The following is an 8,863-nucleotide window of genomic DNA, read 5'->3' as shown; positions in this document are numbered from 1 at the left end:
TATTAACCAAGCATGATCACTCCTAAAGTACGTATGAGCACCTAGCTACTGTTGTAGAAAAGAGTGATTGCTCATCGTGGATTAACCAACAACCATTAGAATAGTATTATCCCTCATTGCTGATTAACCCAACAGGACCAACCATGTACCACACTATGACATTGTGCAGACGCGATGCCATGTAACTCAATGACAGTAGGGTAGCGCACTAGGCCGATCACATTTCACAATCATTCCAAATAGGCATAGCTAAACACATTTCATTAAATAGATTGATGGCTAAATTTAAAAGCAACATTTCAATAGAAAACACATATACAAATTCATGCCATATCCACAAAGTATATTAACATGAGAATTTTCATGGGTAATAACATTATCACATATACTAAAGTCACTCAATTAAAGTCTGCGCCATATCAATCTAACACAAAGATCGAAGTGTTCAAATACGACCAATGCCTAAAACAAAGTACAAGTTTCATCTTAGAACTCTATAGATAAAGAATACGTAATTTTAGACCACTATTCTAAAAATACCCGCCTAGACCACTATTCTAAAAATCCTCGCCTAGGCGTTAGACACCCATTAAGTGGCGGTCAATTACGGAACTATTTATAGTTAACTTATACTTGCCACGAGGCTAACTTCATCATGAAACAGTGTAAACTGGCGAGGGAACTTAGAAAACCCTAGAATGGTGCAATGACGATTTGCCGTCAACAGAGGTCCGATGACCTAAATCTTTGCTGGGTTTTGTTGGAAATGTTGAGATAAGTTAAATTTTGATTGTATTTTCTTTCGCCATTGAAAATTTAATTCTGAATCAAAACATTCCCGAATTTGAACATTTCCAAAAAGATTGGGTGGAAATTGAATCAAGATTCCAAAAATTTTGAATTTCAATATGACATTTCCAATATGTATCAAACTTAGTTCGAAATATTTTAATTTTTTCATAGTTACTTACAAATATGATGTATTTTGTAGTTAACTTATGTATTCCTAATCCATATTTAAGTCATAGTTTTTCTATTTAATCATGCACTTCTATATAAAAAATGATAAGAATACTAGTTTATTAATTGTATTTATATACAAGCATATACCAAATATTAAAAAAAAGAACAAGAAATTGTATATACAAAAAAGTTCAACAATATCCACAATCTCGTAAAATATATGAATTTTGAATAATGTTCTAAAAATTTCGAAATAACTCTAATTTGAAAATTTTTGATCAATCTAAAAATTCTGAATTGAAAATTTTACCATCTGTACAAAGGCATTTGGTCCCAAGAAAAAATTGAATTTTCTCTAGTGCACATTTAAATTACATATCTGAACAAGAATCTATAAATTCCATTACGTTAAATATCTAACGGCTCATTTTCAAATATGTTATTTAAATGTGCATTTTTAATGTGCACTAGAGAAAAAATGAGAAGTTTTGAATCCACTAAGAAAGAAAAATAAATCAATAATTCAGTAAAAATGGGCCTACACCTAAGCCCATTATCCACAATTTAGTCTAAGCCGACCGTCTAATAACCGGGCCCAGTTTTAGAAGACACCCAATCCGCTTTTCTTTCCTTGCGAAGAAGACTTACCTCGAATCACCCTGTCAAGTTCTCTCTCTCTCTCTCTTTCTCTCTGATCTCAAGTGCCACAATTTGATATTTGAAACCAGCATAAAAAAAAATGGCGTTTTGGAGTTGAATCGGCCAGTCAAAGCTTTGACAGTTGTCATACTAGTCCAAGACTATCCCTTACGCCACTTTGATCAACCCCACTGCTTCACACTTGAAAGCATGCGTGTCAGAAATCCCACGTTTGATCCCTCACAATAGACCTACTGATTTCGGTAGTAAAGTCAGGTTCTTTGCTGCTTCCATCTAGGTAATCGTTCCCGCATGGCATTTGATCATCTAGGTAATCTAAATCTTTTATCCAGTTCTCTGGGGTTTGATTTATTTGATTGATTGTGTTTTGTGGGTCATTTGGATTTATGAAGATATTGAGGAATGAGTAATAATAATGCATAAATGATTAGAATGAGGTGACTTTTCACTTTGATTTGTAGATAGACATTAGGAATATGTTTTCTTTTCTTTTTTTTTCTTTTTTGAGGTGAGCAGTTTAGGTAGAATTTTACATTTGGTATCGAACTTTCCATCTAAGGGAGTCGAACCTGAGGATTACTATTAGACCGCAGTGTTGAGTGGCTATTTGGTTTTTTGTTTTTTGGAGGTGAGCAGTATAGGTGGCATATTATTTGGGTTTATGTTTGGGGTAATTGGTGAGATATGTGGGTATTGATGATTTTGGTAATGTTGAATTATGTGTGGTCTTATTCATGTATTGTGCAATTTCAAACAAATACAAAGAAGGTAGAGCAGAGCACGAGCGATCCACGTATGAATGAGAAGATTACTGCTAAGTTTGTTAGGCTTGTGTTGGATAAAGGTAATGTATTTTATAAGTGATTAAAGATTTTTGATTTTATGCTTATGCACTTTGTTTTAGGTGTTTAATGGTTTGCAATTATTTTTATAAATTTTTTGGCGCAAACACTTGTATTAGGAGGAAGCAAATGGTATTCAGGCCAAAACTAACAATTTGCGAAGCAAAAACAGAGAAAAGGAAAGAAAGAGAGCGAATGGAAAGGAGTATCAAATAGTTTAGTGCCATTGATTGTAAAGAACTAAGAAGAAAAAACTAACAATTGTTATTGGAAATCATCTTCCAGTGAATCACCGCCAGTCTTGTGAACTGGCAGTTCTAAACTAAATACTCAAAGGGAGTGATAGAGTTTTGAGAGTTTTGAAACCGTCAAAAGGAGAGAGGAATGGAAAAATTGTCCCTGTTACTAAAAGATGGTGGTTTCAATGAATTATGAGTTGTATTGGGGTGGTGTAGGATTGTAGGAGTGTAGTGGACCACTATTAGATGCCATTCTAATTTATTTATGTGTGCATAGCATTTTATTGTCTCAAGGCGTGAAGCTTTGGAACGGGCAATGAAACTCGACCTTGATTTAGTTGAGATAAACAATTTTAATCATGTAACAATGCCTAATTTCCTTCAAATTAATGATCATTTTTTGTTTCTTTTTTTACTATACAAGACAGAGAGGGGTTTTTTCATGTCACTTTCTCCGTCATTTGGGCTATGATATTTAAGTCTATGATCCATATCTGAATGGATAACTTATAAAACATTTTTATTCTATTGCAGATTGGATTGATCTACTCTGAAAATAAGCTAGTCTATCTTATTGATTACCAATAATTTTTGTTGTATTTTCCACAGGTTGAAACCAGGGCCGATCCTCCTGTTTGTAAAATCATGGATTTTCACAAAGAGAAGTACAAAAAGGAATTAAAGGAGAAAGAGAAGCTTAAAATTAAGGTAGGTTATGGTGTATATTTATGCCTTTGCCTTTGATGTTAAAGTAAAAAGGTATATGATAAGATCTCTCTCCATCTTTCTCCCTCTCCTCCTCTAAGTTCAGAATCAATTGAAATCTTTTATTTGGGTATAGATTTGGGATGATAGTATTTTTGAAAACATTGTGTAGTCCATTGCTTTCTTGCTTATATGCAATTTGTGTTTAAGTTATTGAGTTGGGAGAGGGAAAAATCATCCCATATTCTCAACAATGTAAAATTTGCACTACTGATCTTTTAATGGCCATGATGATACTAAAAACAGGTCACAGGTATAGTAACATTGGTATATCGATACCTCTATTCATTACGCTCTGTAGAGTTAAATAAGCTTTATAACTCATATCCACTAGATGCCAATATGGACTGTAGTTTTAAGTTAAATCTATTGAAAACCCATATAAGTAAACTGCATATCGTTCCAGCGTAGTCCACTTCTTTCTTGCCCCTCTATTTTTGTTTTTGACCTTTTCCTAGCATTTCCTATGACGTGCTAGAATTTTTATTTTGGTGATGTGATGATAGTGTTTTAATCAGATTTGTAATCTATACAGTCTGACAAGACTTTGCGAGCAGATTCTAAGGAAGTGAAGTTTTATCCAAAAACTGTAAGTTATCTCTTCAAGTGCTCTGTGTTTTCTTTCACCATCAATGTATACATCTTCGAGCGAATGTCATTTTTTCAGATTAATGGAAAATATGTTGCTGATGTATGGGTTGCTTTGAGATAACAAGAAAATTGAACTCAAAATAAAGAATTTTTATTATAGCACCTTTTTATTCTTATAAGTAGATTTAAACTAAGAGCTAAATATTTCTCTTTATAATACTTTATAAGTATTGGCATTCGTTGCTATACCTAGGATATATAATATACAGTGGGTATGCATGCCATCTCGCTGGCTGGACCATTTTTGGTTTTTCTTCATTCTACGCTTTATTTTTTCATCTCTTGATGAATATGGTGATTATACTTTAGTATCAATGTAGCAATGTTATGATTTCAAACAGATTGGGAGTTCTGATGTTACTACTACTGATTTTAGGAAGCTAAGGACTTAAAGATGAAAGTTGATATGGTGAAGAGATTTATGGAGAAAGGTTACCGGGTGAAGGTACTTATCCCTTTTCCTCTCCTTGTAAAAATTACAAATACCTTCAATTACCTTTTGCATCAGAAAAATCCTATTTGACAATTCCAATAAAATATCTCAAAGATGGTCGACCATTTACACATTCTTCTGAAACTTTGCTTCACTTAAAAGTTCAAATCCAAATAATTGGATGTCACAACTTTCTATAACTTTTAGAACTTGAAGTTGAATCTTCTTAAGATTTTGCCTGACTTGTTTGGATTTGTCGGTGACCACCTGTGATCTGTTAATGTTGCCTAAGATCAAGGTAAGATTTATGTAAAGGTAAAACTGAATTTGCATAATTTTCTCAATGCTCCGGTTCAAACGAAATTTCAAATATCAAGGTTATAAAGAAAAACAATGTCATGATGATTCTATATGCACCACTCTCTTTAATGGAGGAGTTAAAGTGAGACTTTGGCATTGGGGGAGATGAATGTGCAATTTTTATTCCAAATTTCATGCTTGCTATGGTAGATGTTGCATATTGGTTTATTCAAGTTTTCCTCAAAAATGCATTGCAAAAATAGAGAACTACATAGCTTGTTCACTTAAAATTGACTCCTAAAATAGTGAACTATGAATGCAAAAGGGGATTTGTTTTGTTTAAAATCTACACATTATTATCACACAACGAGCTTTTGAAAGAGTTTATAGGATCTTTGATAACAATTTGACCCTTTTAAAAAGTGCCAAAAGTTACATGCAAGGGAACCCTAGAAGTTGACCCCAAAAAAAAAGCTGACCTAGAACATAGAACTGTTACATGTTAATTTCTTGATAAGATCAATTTCTAGATATTTTGCTTATTCCATTGAAAAACATATGTATTTCTCTAATTTTATTTATTACTACACCTTGTTCATATGTATGCTTGTCTAACCGAACACCTTGTCGATTCATGGGATAAGTTGTGTCGTCTTACTAAATACATCTGTTGAACATGGATTTATCACGACATCATTAAGTTAAAGTTACTAGAACTAACTAATATTTACCTGATTGTGTTTTATGGATCTGAAACAGTGTATTGCCTCGGATGCTGAGAATAAGGACTTGGGAGAATTGTTTTCTCGTCTCACTGTGTTGGTATTGCTAGATGCTCTTTTGTCATTGTTTTGTATTCATTACTGTTTGCCTTCCTATTCTCCCACTCTGAGTTAAACGACCATTTGCAGATAGAAGATGTAGCTCTCATCGAATGTGAGCCAACACTAGGAAAAAGAAAAGAGGCATTTATAATGGTTAAGCATGTGAAGTTTGGTCCATCAAAGAAGGACGGTGCAAAAAAAAACAAAGGCTGTTGAAAAAACTATAGCCTTGATGCTCAAAAGAAGGGTAGTGATGATGCAAGTGGTGTTACTTCACAAGTTGATATTCCGACTGTGCCACGAAGAGCCTCCTCTCAGTCAGATATTAGTGATCCAGACATATTGCATGTCACACCTACAAGAGCGCACACAGCTCCACTACCCTCACAAGAGTCTTCTTGTAAGACTCAAAATAAATACGAAAATAATGAGTCAAGGAATCCTTACTTGCCAACAAGAGGAATGGATAATAGGGGCCCCAGAATGAGAGAGCCCCATACTTCTCAAAGAACAAGGACACCAACAGACTTGCCCTTCTCACCAACAAGAGGCATGGATAATAGGGGCCTGGGAATGAAAGAGCCCCACACTTCATATCAAAGAATAGGAACCCCGACGCCACCTTTCTCACTTAGATGAATGCACCTATATTTAGAAACTCGAATCCTCCTCCTAATGATATCCCCAAGCAAGAACCATCGAGTCCAAATGATCCCCGTACTCCAGGACTTGGTTTTGGGATATTTAGAAATCTGAAAGGTGATGCTCCCGTTAGACAAGGTGTATTAGAAACTCTCCAATCAAATTCAAACTTGCGCAGTTCAAGATCTGCTAGTAGCCAAAGACCAGGCACAAGTATGGACATTGTTGGATAGCGAGGATTCAGTATCTTCAGTAGAGAAAGCTCAGGTGAGACCCCAAACAGGATACCCAAGCCAAACTAGGATGCGTGCATAATATTTATATATGATGAAGTGATGATTATTTAAGAAATATATTATTATTTGTATGGTTGTAAAATAATTAGTCATTGTATTAACCCATTATTTTGAGATGACCAGAGAATTATCTTCCCCTTAAAAATTTAGATGTTGTGCCTGGTGGGTTTGCCAAACGAAATTTTGAGATGATAATCTATATAATTCATAAAGTAGGCAATTTCTGCAATGCTTTTGGTCTTACATGTTTGTTTATTTATTTAATTAATCTTTATTTTCATTTCTTTCTCTATCATGCTTGTGAAAAAGCTTGAATGAAAGGTTTCATATTCATTAATCTTTTGCATGTTAATAAACTGCAACTGGAATCTGAATGAGTAAAATCGATTCTTGTCAATAAAATGAAGGATGACTGTTCGACGATTATTTTGAAGTGTTAAAGAGCATCTTCACCTGTTGGTGGAGGGTAATGACAATTGGAGGGTAAGAGCAATAAAAATTGTCCTTACTTTTCACTTTAAACAGTAATTGTTTTTGTGCAAGTTCACCAATTTGGAAGAATGAAGGGCAAGAGCGATTACTAGGCTTATTATAATAACACCTAACATATTGTTAAATAAACCCCCCATACTTAGTACACCTCACAGTTGCTTTTTTAATTAAAAATTATCTAAATACACCTTATTTATTTTCCCATAATACCTCACAGCCTATGTTATCTACATGCACCCCACTTTTTTCAAATATTATAACACTTAATTTTAATTTTCAGAGAGCGTGAGTCTTGAGGCATAATGTCTTGGCCACGAGGTCGAAGGCGATGGTGATGGCATGAGCGGCGGCTGAAGTTGTTGCAGCTTTCACTGCTCATTAAATTGGGAATGGAGTTTACTGCTTCACCATCTGAATCACACACTAACATCTTAGAAGTTAAACATCTTTATGGACACCTAATTTGAATTTCCTCAAGAAAGAATCAAAGCGAAGAGCTGTTTATATAAATTTTGTGGAGGAATCGAATGAACTGTTTCGGCGAATTAGATACAACGAAGAAAACAAAATATTCTTGGGAAATTTTTGACGTACTGAAAGGTGATTTTAATACAAAGAACTTGGAAAAGGCTTTGTGTTTGTCGTTTGGTCAACTTGGTTCGACTTGTACACAGATAGATACCTTTAAAACACTAGAAAGCATCTTGGTATAGTGGTAGAAGTGCACAAACTTGATGATTTTTCTGAATTTATTGACTCATGATATTTATAATGAATTATGGGATTGAGTAGAACTTCGAGGGGCCATTGCTTTTGCTCTCACTCTGGAATCAGTTCATGGTCTCTTAGAAGGACATGGCCAAACTTAGGGCTGGTTCGGTATGGTATATCGAATTGAAAACGTGATCCCGAATTCCGAACCCCAAACTGACCATTTTTGGGACGGGAATCCTAAGACCAATCCAGAATCAAAATTTTGATATTCCTGAATTTCAGTATTTCGGGATAAACCGGGACTGAATTATGATTTTGGGTTTTTGGGTTAAAGTGTTAGATATTGGGCTTTTGAGCTGAAATTTTGTTAGCCCAATTTCATATCAATAGAATTTTGAGCCGTTTACTTCATACCAATTTAAACTTTCATAGCCCTAATTGAAATACCAATTGTTCTTAAAATATAATTCATTCATATCAGTTCAAATTGATGTTCCAAAGTTCTAGACTACTTAACTTCATACTTATATTTCTATATATTCTACTATCAAACTACTTAAATTCAACATTCAACATCAATGCAACAAAAATAAAATAAGTTAAGTAACAAACCCAAAAGCAAAAACATAAGTTACAAACCAAAAGAAAAACAGACACTTAAATTAAGTTCATGAAGATTGTTTTCCCCTTATGCCCCTTGCTCTTGTTGATGGTTGTGGTTGTTCCCTTGTCGTGCTTATCGTTGTTGATTATTAACCCTTTCCCCCTTCTTGTTGATTGAGCTTTTCCCTTTGATGTTGATGGTTGAGCCTTTTCCCTTGAAATGGGTGCTCATGGAGGTAGTGATTAACTTTGACATTGTTGAACTTCAACTTGAGGTGGTTGAGGAGATGGAGGTGACATTTTATTTCCTTGTTTTGGATTCTCCTCCTCACCTCCCAAATTAGGCGTCCCTAAAACAATAATCCACAAAATATTTAGATTGAATTATAATAATAGATAATGAATACTAACAAAATAAAAAGGGGAAATTAAATTCTTT

At 34.3% G+C, this 8,863-nt stretch overlaps 1 pseudogene; it reads left to right on the top strand.

The window, feature by feature from the left end:
* Window positions 1–1,635: 1,635 nt before the first annotated feature.
* LOC137728252 (translation initiation factor IF3-1, mitochondrial-like) lies at window positions 1,636–6,621 on the top strand (annotated as a pseudogene).
* Window positions 6,622–8,863: the final 2,242 nt, after the last annotated feature.

This window comes from Pyrus communis, chromosome 3 (assembly GCF_963583255.1).
Source record: "Pyrus communis chromosome 3, drPyrComm1.1, whole genome shotgun sequence".
Taxonomy (NCBI): domain Eukaryota; kingdom Viridiplantae; phylum Streptophyta; class Magnoliopsida; order Rosales; family Rosaceae; genus Pyrus; species Pyrus communis.
The sequence above is the reverse complement of the archived record's forward strand: the minus strand, read 5'-3'. Positions and strand labels throughout refer to the sequence as shown.